We start from the raw sequence: 16,529 nt of genomic DNA, 5'->3' as shown, positions 1-16,529 counted from the left end.
TTCTAGGACTGGTGCAGGCAAAACATGAACTGGATCATCTTGCAGTGTCAAAAAGTAAGGAAGTGCTTCAAATAAAACAACTCACAGTGATGGGGATATGTCAAGGAGACATGGAAGAGCCAAAAGAGCTCCCAATCAACAAAACTGGGACATTTGAAACAAAAAAACAAAGTAGCATTGGATTAAAACCAAGTATAAAATAAATGCCCAAGAATCCATACTAATATAAACTAATGATTGGGTAAATAAATGGGAGAGAAGAGACAAATCTCACAATCTGTCGTATGAAGGAATTACAAATAATTTATGTTGATACTCTGCCTTCAAGGAGACAGTCTAACTCCTACTACGTAAGTGTGGGCTGTGCATAAATAGTGACTTCCTTTCACAAATTACAGTACGGAAAGAGAGAAGAAAAAAACTAACTTTACAGTTAATAAACCTGACGAAAATACCTCAGCCAGGCAATCAAGGTTAACCTCAATAGTTTAAGTCATGTTGACAGTATGTACCCTTGATATGAAACAATGAAAACAACACTTCACCTCTGTAGTCTTCCTCTCAAAATCCATAATGCCAGTTTAAATAGTAAGAAAAATATCAGAAAAACGACAACTGAGAGACATCCTACAAAATACCTAACCAATACACTTCAAAACTGTCACAGCTAAATGTGGTATTCTGAATGAGACCTTGCAACTGTTAAAGGACATTTGGTAAAAACTAAGAAAATCTGAATGAAGACTTTGTATATTTGTATAGATATTGGTTAATAGTAATGCATCAATATTGGTTTATTAATTGTAATAAATGTAGCATGCTAATTTAAGTTGTTGATAATAGGGGAAACTGGATGAAAGTATGGTAAGTCTCTGCACCAACTTCGGATTTTTCCGTAAATCTAAACTCTCCTTGAAAAATGAAATTTGTTAGGAAAAAAGTACCCATCTCACTGTGCGTGTCTAGTTGAATTTATTTTGCAAGCACTGGCAGCCTTCTCTGATTTAACATATTTTTAAATATTTTTACCAAAATAATAATTTAAAATTGTGAACAATTTTTATTATAACATGTGAACAGTTAATGACAGAAGAACTGCGTGCCTGTTGTGATTGGTAAACTAATAAAGACATAAACAGGGATGCCTGAGTGGCTCAGTTGGTTAAGCCACTGCCTTCGGCTCAGGTCATGATCCCAGGGTCTTGGGATCAAGTCCTGCATCAGGCGCCTTGCTCAGAAAGGAGCCTGCTTCTCTCTCCGCCTCTGCCTGCCACTCTGCCTGCTTGTGCGCACTCTCTCTCTCTCCCACTGACAAATAAATAAACAAATAAATAAAATCTTTAAAGATAAATAAATAAATAAAGACATAAACAAAGATAGCATTAATTATCACACTGCTTCTCTGTCCCACAGGTAACTATTACTAACAGTAAGGTGTGTATTCTTCCTACTATTCTTCATGTTATAAAAACATATATACACATATTTAGGATTTTTTAATGAATCATATTACAATATCACTCTAGAATTTTAATTTATCATGTCATTGCACATTACACACGAACATCTTTCCAGATAAATATACAGTGTCAGCTCTTCTTATAATGTCACAAAATTCCATATTATGAAAACAATAGAGTTTATTCAATCAAAACTCTACGGAACTTACTTAGGTTGTTTTCCAGTTTTTACCCTCTCTATACTAAGTATCTCTTACAGGTAGCCTGCTATACTCGTGTCTTTATTTCTATATAGTAGCTTCCCTGTGGTATATGGATGTTTCTAATTTAAATAGAGTTTCCAGGTTTACTTTCCAAAGAGTAGAAAATTAGCATTCTTACTAATGATTGAATGTATAACAATAACTAAATGATTGCATGTAGGAGAGTAACTCTTTCCTTATATCCTCACCAAGCTAGATGTCTCTCTTTTAGAGTTTTCCAGTTTGATAAATGGAAAAATTCTATCACATTCTTGCTTTAATTTCCATTTCCTTGACTAATAGTGAGATTCAGCATCCTTTCATGTATATATTGATCATTTGGATTTCCTCTTGGTTGTTTTCCCATTCGAAATTGGTGCCCATTTTTTTTTTCTTATTGGATAGTCTATTTTTTTCTTAACAGATTTAGAGATCTTTATGTGTTCAGAAGATAATTTCTCTAAATCATATAGTATGGCGTTAAATGTCATGCCCATTGCAAAGAATAATTGTGAGAATTAAATGATTTAATATATGTAAAGTATTAGAACAGTGCCTGGTCCATGGAGAGTGCTAATTAAATGTTAGTTGCTATTATAATTATTACTACTAATATTTTCCTTAATTTTATCTTTTGGAATTTACTTGGGGTACTATTTGCTATAAAATGTGTTTTTAATTTTGAGTAGACAAACATGTCCACTTTTACTTTGTGTCTTACTCAGAGTCTCTGAGCAACTTTATATATAAATGCAACTTTATATATAAATTTTCTTCTGTAATTTCATCTAATATTTCTAACATTTATCTTTGTTTTAACATTTAGACCTTAATCAATATTTGATTTAGTTTTACATGTGGGATGAAAAAGAGGTCTTATTCTGTTGTTTGTTTGCTTTCAGGTGGATAACCCATTAACACCACTTATTAACTAAATAATCCTTTATTCATTAATTGATATATCATTATTATATTAATTTTCTGTATATACTTATCTCTATTTCTGAATGCTTTATTCTGTTACACTTACTAGTTATTTCTTCTCATACCAATACCTTACTAGTTTGGTTACAGTGGCTTTATAGCCAAACTTAATATCTAGTAGAGCAATTTCTCCATCATTGTTCTTTTTCATATTTTTATTATTTGCTCCTTGTTATTTATTCTACTGCTTGACTTTTAAATTAAACTGCGTATGTTGAGAACTGCAGGGGAGGGAAGGGTAAATGTCTTCAGGAGGCCATGGTGAGCCTCATTGCTGACAGCAGCAACTATAATCACATACCTTATTTATATCTATCTTCTATTCTTTCCTCCTCTTGCTTTCCACGCTACCACACTCCTACTTTCTGCCAAATAAACTCTTTGCCCCCAACACCTTGCCTTAGGCTTTGCTGCTTTTGGATGAACACTTGTTTGGATGAACAATTAAGACACTTTTCTCTTTTTTAAAATAAGAATAGAAATATTTCATGACTTCATCTCATGAAAGCAGTTCTAGCTGATCCCCACAGTATAATCTCTTTCAATAACTTCTATGTATTCAGTGATTGATAATGTGATTTCCTTTTTCTTTTTTTTCAAGTATAAAAATCAATTATTTTTAATATATTCACAGAATTGTGCCACTATTCTCACAGTCATCTTCTTTTTTTGCATTTTTATTTATTTTCTATATAATTTTTAAAAAATTTATTTATTTTCAGCATAACAATATCATTATTTTTTTCACCACACCCAGTGCTCCATGCAATCTGTGCTCTCTATAATACTCACCACCTGGTACCCTGACCTCCCACCCCGCCGCCACTTCAAACCCTTCAGATTGTTTTTCAGAGTCCATAGTCTCTCATGGTTCACCTCCCCTTCCAATTTACCCCAACTCCCTTCTCTCTAACTCCCCATGTCCTCCATGCTTTTTGTTATGCTCCACAAATAAGTGAAACCATATGATAATTGACTCTCTCTGCTTGACTTATTTCATTCAGCATAATCTCTTCCAGTCCTGTCCATGTTGCTACAAAAGTTGGGTATTCGTCCTTTCTGATGGAGGCAGAATACTCCATAGTGTATATGGACCACATCTTCCTTATCCATTTGTCCGTTGAAGGGCATCTTGGTTCTTTCCACAGTTTGATGTCAGCTCTAATCTTGATTATTTCCCTTCTTATGTGTGGAGTTGGTTTGCTTTGTTGTTGATTCTCCATTTCTTTAAGGTGTAGAGACAGCTGCTGTGTTCTGGATTTTTCAATTTTTTTGAGAGAGGCTTGGATGGCTATGTATTTCCCCCTTAGGATGGCTTTTTCTGTATCCCATAGGTTTTGAACTGAAGTGTCTTCGACCGTGGCCATTGCTGCTATAAACATTGGGGTACAGATGGCCCTTCTTTTTACTATATCTGTATCTTTGGGGTATATACCCAGTAGTGCAGAAAAAAAAAGAAAAAAAGAGTAGTGCTCTTTTTTTAAATAAGAATAGACTACACTACATAATTCTTAAAGGGACTATCCACCAAGATGATCTAACAATTGTAAATATCTATGCCCCCAATATGGGAGCAGCCAATTACATAAGAAAACTGTTAATCAAGATAAAGAGTCATATTGATATGAATACACTAATCGTTGAAGATCTTAACACGCCTCTCTCAGAAATAGACAGATCATTGAAGCAGAAAATCAATAAAGAAACAAGAGCATTGAATGACACATTGGACCAGATGGACCTCATAGACAAATACAGAACATTCCACCATAAAACAACAGAATACTCATTCTTCTCAAGTGCACATGGAACTTTCTCCAGAATAGACCACATACTGGGTCACAAATCAGGACTCAACCGATACCAAAAGACTGAGATTATTCCCTGCAAATTCTCAGATCACAATGCTTTGAAACTGGAGCTCAATCACAAGGAAAAGTTAGAAAGGAACTCAAACACCTGGAAGCTAAAGACCACCTTGCTTAAGAATGCTTGGATCAACCAGGAGATCAAGGAAGAACTGAAACAATTCATGGAAACCAATGAGAATGAAGACACTCTGATCCAAAACCTATGGGATACAGCAAAGGCGGTCCTAAGGGGGAAATACATAGCCATCCAAGTCTCCCTCAAAAAAATTGAAAAATCCAGAACACAGCAGCTGTCTCTACACCTTAAAGAACTGGAGAATCAACAACAAATCAAACCAAGGCCACACATAAGAAGGGAAATAATCAAGATTAGAGCTGAGATCGATGAGGTAGAAATGAGAGATACAGTAGAACGTATCAATGAAACTAGAAGCTGGTTTCTTGAAAGAATCAATAAGATTTCCTTTTTCTTTTTATCAAATGGATGTTTTGGAGAGTTTTTATTGATTTAAAAATAGCTAACCATTTTACAATCATAATTAGAAAATGTGGTCTATAAAAATCTCTGTTAAAAATACATTGTTTTCTTTTTCGATGAAGTATATGATCAATTTTTACAAATAATATGAGACTGTGTAATTCTGTTGAGTGTAAGTTTTTACAGATGTTTTACCATACAGACAGTGAACTAATCAGTTCAGTGGTTTGTTTCTGGGATTGCTGGGTTCAGCTTGTTTCCTTCTATAGACATGCCATTAGAAACATAGCCTTCCTCAAGAGAACTCACAAATTTGCTTGAAATATTGGATTTCACACTAAGCCTTGAAGAGACATATGGGCCATCTCTTCTACCATTGCTTCTTTACTCAGCTTTTGTCTGGCACTAAGAAAAATGAATTTTTTTTCCAAAATCCTCATGCTCTGGGCATTCCTGCACATATGAGAGCATAGGTGTGACTGAAGAAGGAACAAACAAGTGATCCTATTAAGAAACCTCGCCCCTCAAACCTACCAACAATCCCAACCTTACCAGTGTAAAATTCTTTGGATCCATCTAACACCCTTGTGTCCTACAGCCCTGATCCATCGGCCTAGAAATCTCTTTCCCTGCTTTTACTTTTTTCAGCTTTCTGCTCAAAGGTGACCTCCCAGAAGGGCTGGCCCTATTATTCTATGTAAAAATAGCAAAAACCCATTCCCTTGTTCTCTTAACCTGCTTTATTTTTCTTTGTAGCAATCACCTTATTTTTCATATTATCTGTCTCTGTTTACTAGAATATAAACTATATAAGAGCAAGATTTTTCCTGATTGTTATTGCTGTATCTTCATCATCAAAACATTGAAATATTATACTTGCTTAAAATATCCATGTTGAATAAATAAATGAGATTCTGGTACAAACAGTGGCCTCAGATATATTTTCTTGACTTGGTCAACTCACAGATCTGGTTATTTTATTACTCCATAGGTAGAGTAAGTTGTGAGGGGGAAAAAAACTCAGAATATGTGCTGAAGCTTTCACTTTCTATCTGAATACTCCCACCATGGGCCACATGAATTTTTTAATCTGATCACTTTTACTTCCAAATAGATAAAATAAATTTGTGTGAGTATAAACTCACAAAAGGGAAAACAGATGCAAAATTAACAGCTATATAATTTTATAAGCTAGAAAGCAAATATATAAGCAGGAAATGACTCAGCAGACCTGAGAAAAATTAATCTTAGACTAGCAGAAGAGGAAACTAAGAGCCAAGAGGAGAACCTGGTTTAAGTCACAGAATTGCCCCAAAGTTCATGAATTAGCAATCAAGAGGCCACTAAAAATGGAGATGATCCCAGCTATGACTTGGGGATATATTCTCTGAAGAAACAAACAGAGGAATCTAGACTTGGAAACCAATGTTGGGGAAGGAAAAACATACTCAAAACAGAGATGTTACATGAATACTTACACACTCAAGGATAAGGCCATTCCTTTCATTTCCTCCTCCCTTAGAAATCAGACACAGACACCTATGAAGTCACCCGTTCTGTCAGAAATGAATAGAATCTTCTCTAGGAACTGGACCAACCCCGAAAGAGAGATCAAACTTTTCAGACAGATCCTATAATTAAATTCACAGTCCTTATGCTATGTTGTTCTATTGTCAGCTTGTCTAAGCTGGGAGCTATATTTCCCCTTCTCTGTATGATTCTCAGTTAGAACTGGCCAGGAGAAAATTTGCATGAAATTTAAGGACAAAAGTTAAGCTAGTCATTACTCTCTAAATAATCAGAGCTAAATATCATGCCAGGAGTGAAAGTTCCTAATAGGATCTGTGGGATGCTCTGACCAGATGGGGGGGCCATCAAATGTGGGACATCCCAATTGGGTGGGGGCTGGCAGCATGGATGGTGAAAGAATTCACCCAAAGCAGAAGAGAAGAGGTTGAAGTTTACTGAATTTATCACAAAAGAGCAGCAGACAGGACAGCAAAGTGGAGACTCTGCCAGGAGGCAGTGGTGAGGAACCACAATTATAAGACAGAATGAAGGAGAATGGGGGACATATGGAATTTCCTTTTTTTTGGTAGTTCCCAAGATTACCTGTGCCTGGTTGTAATTGGTCAGTTGGGGCCTATGGCTATTTCCAAGTGGGCTGCTTAGGGAGCTTGTTTGCATTCAGCTTGGTGATCCTTGGGGGTCCTTTTGCCCTGTTCAAGTTTCCATTGCTCAAGTCTATTGACTAAAAGCAGCCTTACAGGTTCCAGCTTGTCTCCCCCTCTCCTTAAATTCATGTCTAGCACTTCCTCTCAACTGTAGGCCCTGGTAACAAAGAGCATTCCCAGGCTTACTACCAGACACCAGGCAACAAACCTACAGAAACAGTCCAGAGATAATAGCTTCCCACAGAAGCTATTATCTTCCTGAGCTCCTGTTTGTAGTCCCATTCTGATGCCTGGACATACTTGGTTTCCTAGGTTCCCCTACAAATTCCAACTTGTCTGTGTTTCTTAGTGCCTGAAGAAGAACTTGCTAGGGACTTCACTGATCAGCCAGTCCTTCACCTCCAGGACCTCCTTACAGGCTATATCTATAGCTCCTCTCGCACTTATTTAGGTCTAACCCCTACAACAAATCTCCCAACACTTATAGACTTATAGAGGTCATAGGCCCAGCCATGTGCCCAGTTCCCAGTCAGCTTTCTAATCCCCTACACTTATTTGCCCAACCAAGGATCTGGGAAAGGCCTCTAATAGGAAAGTTTCCTAATAGGAAAGACCTAAAACAAATAGAAAACAAAACAAAACAAAAAAACAAACAAACAAAAAAAACCAAACAAACAAAAAAATTAGTTTTAGCAAATGGAGAAAATTCATCCCCCCAGATACTAGCACAAATCTCATTTGAGAGAAAAGAGATAATATTGCAGATACAAAACAAAACAGGATTCTATTATAGGCAAATATTCAGACAGCAAAAAGAGCTCTGAGAATTAAAAATATGACAGTAAATTTAAAAATAATTTTAAAATTAAAATTGAATCCATGTTTAGAAGATAAAACAAAAAATTAATTGATGAAGAAATATTTTAAAAAATAAAGTAGAAGTCTAATCCAGAGAATCCAATATTTGAAAATAAGAAATTTGAAAAAGTGTGAAAAGAACCAGAAAGGGGAAAAAAATCAAAATTAAATAATTCAAGGAAAAAAAACCCAGAACTGAAGAGTTCTAGATTAAAAGTGCTCATACACTGGCCAAACAAATAAATGAAGGCACTACGTCAAGGTACATCCCTTTCCAACACTGGAAAAAAAGAGAAGATCCTAAGAGCATCTTAAGAATAAAACGTGTTCTGGGGCACCTGGGTGGCTCAGTGGGTTAAGCCTCTGCCATTGGCTCAGGTTGTTATCGCAGGGTCCTGGGATGGAGCTCTGCATCAGGCTCTCTGCTCAGCAGGGAGCCTGCTTTCCCCTGCCCCTCTGCCTGCCTCTCTGCCTACTTATGATCTCTCTCTCTCTCTCTCTCTGTGTCACAAAAATAAATAAAATCTTTAAAATAAATAAATAAAACATGTTCACATACAAAGCACAAAAAGTAAGAATGGGTTTAGACTTCTAAACATCAAGAATGGAGCAATGTCTTTAAATTTCGAAGGAAAATCTTTTCTCATATTATACTTATTTGAGTAGGAAGATAAACTTTTATACTCGGCCAAGAAAGAATTTAACTCACTCACCCTTTCAGGAAGTTACTAGAAAAATGGTCAAATAAAAGTTTTCACAATTCCAGCATGTGGGTTTTTCCCCCAGATCACCAATGATTCTCTAACAACAGCTGGGGTTTCTACAGTTTAACTCAATTCAAACACTATCTGCTTGGAAATAACATCAGATCCAAGTTAAGGGCTCAGCCCTCATCCACCCTCAGGCACACCCACCCCTACTTCAGATGTCAATCACAAGTCCTGGTTATCACCTGTGCTTCGGACCAAGGATCTGGGCTATAGAATGAAGGTTCCAAAGACCCCCTTCTTGGGTTTGATTAATTTGCTAGAGCAGTTCAGAGAACTCAAAAAAACATTTGTTCTTACTGGATTACCAGTTTTATCTAAAAACAATATAATTCAGGAATAGCTAGATGGAAGAGATGCATAGTACAAAGTATGGGGAAAGGGTGCAAATCTTCCATGATCTCTCTGGGCATGCCGCTCTCCTTGCATTTACATGTCTTCATGTCTTCACCAACCTGGAAGCTCTCTGAACTCTGTCCTTTCGGGCTTTATGGAGACTTCACTATCTAGGCATGATTGATCAAGTCACTGGCCACAGGGGTATATCTCAGTGGCAGAGCATTTGACTGCAAATCATTGGCCACTGATAATTGATTCAACCTTCAGATCCTCTCCCCTTGTGGAGGGCTAGGGGGGAGAGGGACACTGAAAGTTCCAACCCTCTAATCATGTGATTGACTCCATTGGTAACCAGGGCCATACTCAGCAGCTTTCCAAAAGTCAGCTCATTGACATAAAAAAAGACACCTTGATGGCTTTCTATCCAGGAAATTCCTAGGGTTTTAGAAGCTCTGTGCTAGAAACAGAAGAATATAAAAAATATAGTTCAAATCATAAGAGAAGTTAAATCAAAAAGAATACATGGGACAAAACAAATAAGAAAAGTGAAGAGAATTCTTGGGTTATATTGAAGTGAGTAAAGAGGTACCAGAAAGAAGGCATTCAGTAGATTCAAAAAAATGAAACCAAGAATATATGAAGGTCTATGTATCAACTCTTCTCTCCATAGTGAACAGATAACATTTTGAAATTAATGGAACCATTGTTTTTGTTGAGAAATCTACAAATACTTACAATCTATGACAGAGACTGAATGATATGTCAATGAATAAATGACCTAGATTAACACGAATCATTATATTAAAGCACCTCACTTTTAACCAGTATCTTAGCAAAAGATGTCTGATTCCTGCAGAGTGCAATACCTAAAACACATACTCACATACAAATGAGAAGATTTGTGTTGATAAACTGATATGTAAATATAAATGTACATAGAATATCTTCAGAAGTCAGAGATTATTAGAAGCTGGTAACAGTGCTTGCAACTCTGAGGATAGGAAACCAGTTGACTTGGGGAAAGGAATATGAGAAAGACTTACTTTTTTGAAATTGGGGCACAGGAATGCAGAAGCAGCTGGCTCTGGGGTTCCCAAACAGGCAAGTTTCAGCCACTTGCCTCTGACAAAATCCAAAGGCAGAGAGACATGTGGTAGTGAAATAAGAAAGGGATTTATTTCAGTGAACCCAACATCAGGAAGATAGTAGACTAATGTCTCAAAATTTGTCTCCAAAGTGCTGGAAGTACTTTTAGATTTATAAAGTAAGGAAAATGTAAGCTAAAAGTCACTATTTATTTCTTTGTCAGAGAGCAAGTATGTGCACACAAGGAGGGGGAATGGCAGGCAGAGGGAGAAGCAGACTCCCCACTGAGCAAGGAACCCCATACAGGACTAGATCCCAGGACACTGGGATCATGTCCTGAGCTGAAGGCAAACACTTAACTGAGCCACCCAGTCATCCCAGTCCTTCAGGGTCTTGATGGCTTGGGGAAGTCCTCATTGCTTGAAAGTCTAGGTCTGGTTCCATCAGGGGATGCTTTGCCTACTGGGTCTTTTGTCTGACTTAAGATAAGCTGGAAAGAAGGAATTTAATCAATTAGAAAGTGCAGACTAAGGTCAAAATGGAGGCAGCTGATGTCATCTTTCATTTTCTCAGCGTTTTGTTGCCTCTGAACTTTGGACCATGCACGTATTACACATTTCAGCAATCAAAATCACGCACACTGCCCCCTCCCCCCCAAAAAAGAATGCCTTAAGCCTTTCCAATAGCCAGTGGAAGATAAAAGACAACAGAAAAACACATTCAAAATTCTCATGGAAAGTTGGCACATATTGTGGTATGTATGGAATTATTACCGAGAATTCTATATGTAGTCAAACCATCAATCAAGAATGAGAAGAGAATAAAAATATTTAGATATTTTATAGCATAAAGCTCCTCAAAATATGCTTCCTGGTTATCACTTCTCAGAAAGCTACTAGAAAATATACTTGAACAACTGAACAGATAAACCTAGAAGGACAAAGATGGGGTTAAGGAAAATAGAAAACCCAGCTCAGGAGAAAGACAAAGGGAATCCTCAGGTGCAGGGTGATCCCAGGATGACCACTGCCAGCCAAGCCTCATAGATGTCCAATCCAGTTAGAGCTGGTAAGAGACTTCAGAAACCCCCAGGAGAGACTACTTCCCAAAGATGAAATGACTACAGCCCCTAGTGCATCAGAAAATGCTAAGAGGAATTTTAGAAAAGTGGTTTGTGCCATTCCTGGTCCTGCTTGCTATCTGATGCATTCTTTGCCATTCCCTGGCTCTACTCTGTATTTTAAGAGGGATGGCCCCTGAAGACTGACTCTTAGAGGCCTCTATGTTACTGTGTGCCTTTGTCTATTCAGGCTGCTATAGCAAGAAAATAGACTGGGTGGCTTATAAAAAACAGATATTTATTTCTTACAGTTCTGAAGGCTAGAACTTCAAGACCAGGGTATCAGCATAGTTGCATGAGGGCCCTCTTTGCGGTCACAGATTTCTTTTTCTGTCCTTACATGGTGGAAGGGACAAGGGCACTCTCTTGGACTTCTTTTATACGAGCACTAATTACATTCTTGAGGGCTTCACCCCATGACTCAATCACCTCCCAAGGCTGCTCTCTCCCCCATGCTATCAGAGATCACTAGGATTTTAACATATGGGTAGTACAGGGACACAAACACTCAGACCATTGCAATAAGCTTATGACTGAAGCCACTGGTGACCATTTAAAGGAGAGGAAAGGTAGAAAAATCAGATGGTTTATTTTCTTCTTTCTCTATCTTGGGCAGCTTCATTAGCAAATATTAGTGTCTCTTTATTGGTTTCAGCTCTATTTGGACATGGAAGTCGTGGCTTCAGAACCTAGTATACAGCAATACCACCTTCTTTTTTCACTTTAGCCTAGAGGTGCCAGTGACTTTTTGCTATTTTTTTTAGTTACTCCACTCCACTACACTCTTTTAGCTTCTCAGCTTCTGCCTGCATTCCAATTCTATACATAAAATCCCCTTTATTGTGAATGCCGAAAATGATTTCTTCTTTTCCTGATGAAACTCAGACGGACACATGGTTGAATTAAAAAGAAGTACCTAGAACTCTAAGAAAAACAATAAAGCAAAGTAATAGCACATAAAAAACATTTCTGTGGAAAGATAAGGTGTTCATATTTTACTTTTGGCTCAGCTAATTTTTATTTAAATGGTCTAAACAATGCAAATAACAAATAGTAATCTAACAAATATTATTTGGACATTTAATAACCCAATCCATCCAATCTGATAGACCAGATCATAGGATTTCTCCCACAGAGTAGAAAAAAAAAATATTCTTCTACTTATAATAGCTAGGATGTCTTGCAGTCCTACTGTAGAAGGAAAATATGATATAGAGGGAGTAAAAGGAAAGCCCTTCCCCTTGGGTATGGTTGGGGGAGTGGTTTTTGAGACAGAAGAGAGAGAAAGGAAGTCTGGGAACTAAAACATGTAGCTCCTGATCTACCTTCTCTAATCTCCTTCCCAGAGAAGGCAAGTTAGGGTAAATTTCAAATGCAAGAGTCCTGTTAATTCTCTTTGGAACTCTGAAAGGAGACCCACCTCTCAGAACCAGAGACATACCATGCCAAGTAAACTTGGCAGCAACTCTGAATTCTAGCTGGGAGCTTGTCAAAAGCAGCTACTGTGTAAGGATGAGTGTTCTCAAAGCTAGAGATTGAAGAACATAGCACTCTGACTGGAGTTTGTAAGTTTAGATAGCACTAAGGAGTGTCAAGCTGAGACCAAGTCAATATGGAGAGAACATCAGGTCCTCACTGAGTTGAAGACCAAGAGAGAATGAACTCATTGTCATAATGGTCAGCACTGAATTTCAAAAGTGGGCACAGCCCAGAAATGAAATAAACTGCCAGTGCGTTCCTAAGGACCACGCTGAAGCCGAGGAGAGATCCTGTTTCCCTCAATTCTTTGCAGGTCCTAAGGTCCAATAACCCCTTTCCCCAGAAACATATCACTTGGGAGGAACCCCAAAATGAAGCAGAATCCTGAAAGTTTATGAATAATGCAAGATAAACTGGGTTTTTACCGAAAGAGAAAAATTAAATTATAGGACCCTATTGCTTCAAGTTGAAGTGGGTTAAAATTGGTTTATAGAGGCTTTTTTGTGTTTTGGGCTTTTTTCTCCCTATCTAGGAGACTTAAAGCTCTTACTTTACGCACTCTAGTTGTAGTGGAGTCCATTTGCTACCTCACAATACAGAAGTTACGTTGCAGAAGATGTCGTACATGGAAGGACTGAAGCTCAGACAATGTAAGTGTCTGCAAAAAGAAGGGCAATTTTAACCACACTTGACCTGAATAGAGAGCTGGCCTTCTTTGCCAAATACAAGTGTCTTGATTCCTCAGCAAGGACTCTTATCCCTACATTTCACTGTCCAGTCACTACCTTTCCTCCTTCAGCTCCAACTTCTAGTTAGTATACAGCCCCTTAGTCGGCTTAGGCCCATGTGTCTGATGTTTATTACAGATACAATTTGCTTTAAAAAATTACAGTTACACAGGGTGCCTGAGTGGCTCAGCTTGTTAAGCATCTGCCTTCAGCTCAGGTCATAGGCCTGGGTTCCTGAGACTGTGACCAGAATCGGGGTGCCCTGAGCAAGGAGTCTTTTTCTCCCTCCCCCTCTGTCCCTGTTCACCCTGACCCCCACTTATGCTTTCTCTCTCTCTCTCTCAAATAAATAAATAAACGATCTTTTTAAAAAATAATAAAAAATTACAGACAGCTAAAAGGTTACAGCTAAATTATAGCTAAAAGTTTATTTTATAACGGGCCACGTATGAAAATAAGTCAAGGAGGAACCCAAAGTCACTGACAGAATCTGATCAGATGTCTTTGGCAAGAATGGAATGTAGGAAAGAGAAAATTCCAAGCCACAATCCTACTTGAAAGTCTCTATTAATAGTGATACAACTTTTCCAGTTTAAAGTTTATAATGACCATATAATTCTGGTAAAAATTTAAGTGGAGAATACATCAGCTGACAAGAGAACATATTCACCAAGAATGATCCCTCAGACTTTGGACAACTGCTTCAATGTATGGGGTGGTCAAACAGATAAGTAGTTATTAGATATATGAGGATTCTGAACATAAGGCATTCCCCTCCCCCTCCATGACTTACTTCCTTTTATGTTGGAGGTGCTCCTGGGCATCAAAGACCTAATTACTTTAACTGTTACTCTTTCTGTGTTTTAAAATAATTTGATTCCTACTCAGTGCAGACTTTAACAAAACTGTGGAGTCTTGAGATGATACTTGGTAATTTATAGCGTTATGTTAGGTTCATTCTTTCCTGTTAATCTCATGATACTCTCCCTTGATAGATGATACAGATGAGAAACTGTGGTTCATAGAATTAAAGAGATATCTCCAAGGTCACGTAACTGGAACACGAGGAGCTGGGATTCAAAACAGAGTCTTCCAACTGCAAATTCTTTTCCACATGGATTCATCCCTGAATTTATGTGATTTACAACAAGGTAATGACTCCCTAACCTTGACTCTGCCCTAGCAAATTATTCATACTTCTCTTTATCATCAAAAAGTAGTTTGTCAAGAATCACTGTCAAAAATTCTTAATCTGATGAACTGTGTTGCCCTTCCAAATTTAACTTTATACCGAATTATGCATCGACAGAGATTCCTTGGCTTGCAGGCTTGAGATTTTGAAATTTTCTGAAGTGCCTAACAGACCTTTTTGATCCATCACATTTAGTCACATCAATCATATCACCTCGAAGAACACATTGTAAGGAAAATAATGTAATGTGATTGATGTGAACAGATGTGACATGGGACAATTAAGTTTCAGTTTAAGGACCCAAGGAGAAAAACACCTGATGCTCTGTAAGGTTCACTACACAAAGACTCCATTGCCAACAGTATAAATACAATTTATAGGCTTTGTTTTCCCTAGTGGGAGAGAGAAGAAATACAATATATGTAAATAGTATAATGTGTGTTTATCCACCATGCATGGGCAGAAAATTTCCTCTGAGCGTCTGAAATCTAATATTTCCTATTGCATTCCAGAGCCAAGTCTAACTTAGCAATGCTAATCCACAGGGAAAAAGCTAATGTTTTAAGAAATAAATTATTTATCATTATTATACATATGGATGAGAGCATTTCAAAATGATTCAATATATTCTTTTAAGAAAAATAAAGGATTTTAATGGATTTGAAATGTAAATGATATTTTGTTGGGAATAGTCTTAAAGCATTTTAGTTGGTGAATTTTTAAAAGGCATTTACATTATTACCAAAGGTTGTGACTGTTCCATTCAAGGTCTTCTTTTTGTTGAACTTTACTTCATAATTTAAGTCTATGTAAAACAAACATCAAAATAGATATATGCAGATATGTACATCTATATTTTAAACTATCAAATGTTTTTTGGGGATTTTTTCCCCCATTATATATTGAAAGGTGTGATGCATTTATATATTTAATACCTTGGTAGAAAGAATATTTATAATCAACTCAATGTTTTTAAAACACATCTTTATTGTCCCTTTTTCTTTCTCCCTTTCCTATCTCTATTACTCTTCTTGTCTTTCCTCCCCCTTTTTGTCTTTTAATTCTTTTAATTTCTCAATTATTTCTTTTATAAAAGGAAGCCCCAGGATTTCAGTGGCTAACTCTCAGAGGCTATACTTCCAGCCACTCGGTGTGCACCATTGGTGTTTCCTGGGAAGCCTGTGGCACAGACGAAACGATGACAGAGCATTCCACATCAAGGCTGTGACCTTGGCCATGTGACCGAATGCCTGTGCCTGAGGTTTCTTATCTTTATACTCGAGGTAATTACAGCTATAGATCTCATGCAGTAATTTGTGGGAATTAAATTAGGCAATTCTAAAGTGCTTTACAAATTTAGTAGTCATCCTAGATGCTCAATATGTTAGTTTCTTTTCTTGATTAGCTAAGGGATTGACAGTTTAATCTTTTTGTTGAAGCTACCGTTTTATCTCCCAATTGTATATCTTATTTCTTTTCATTAATGCCCAAGAAAAGAGATGGAGATGAAAGTAGCAGGCTTCTTCTCCTCTCTGCCTTCTCTAATTTAATATAAGCGCATACCAGAAGCATTCATCATGGTGCCATACCCCCATGAGAACTAAAGAAAAATATAAACAATTTATGGAGGTGAAAATCGGGGAAGGAATGGAGAGGCATTATAATTAAGGGACAAAGCATTGGGTATGGCATCCCACACTCTTCACAGTAATTCCATTCACACAAACTCTTAGCCTCTCTTCTCAAGAAGT

The sequence above is a fragment of the Mustela nivalis genome, assembly GCF_964662115.1.
Source record: "Mustela nivalis genome assembly, chromosome: 5".
NCBI lineage: Eukaryota > Metazoa > Chordata > Mammalia > Carnivora > Mustelidae > Mustela > Mustela nivalis.
Note: the sequence above shows the minus strand (reverse complement) of the source record.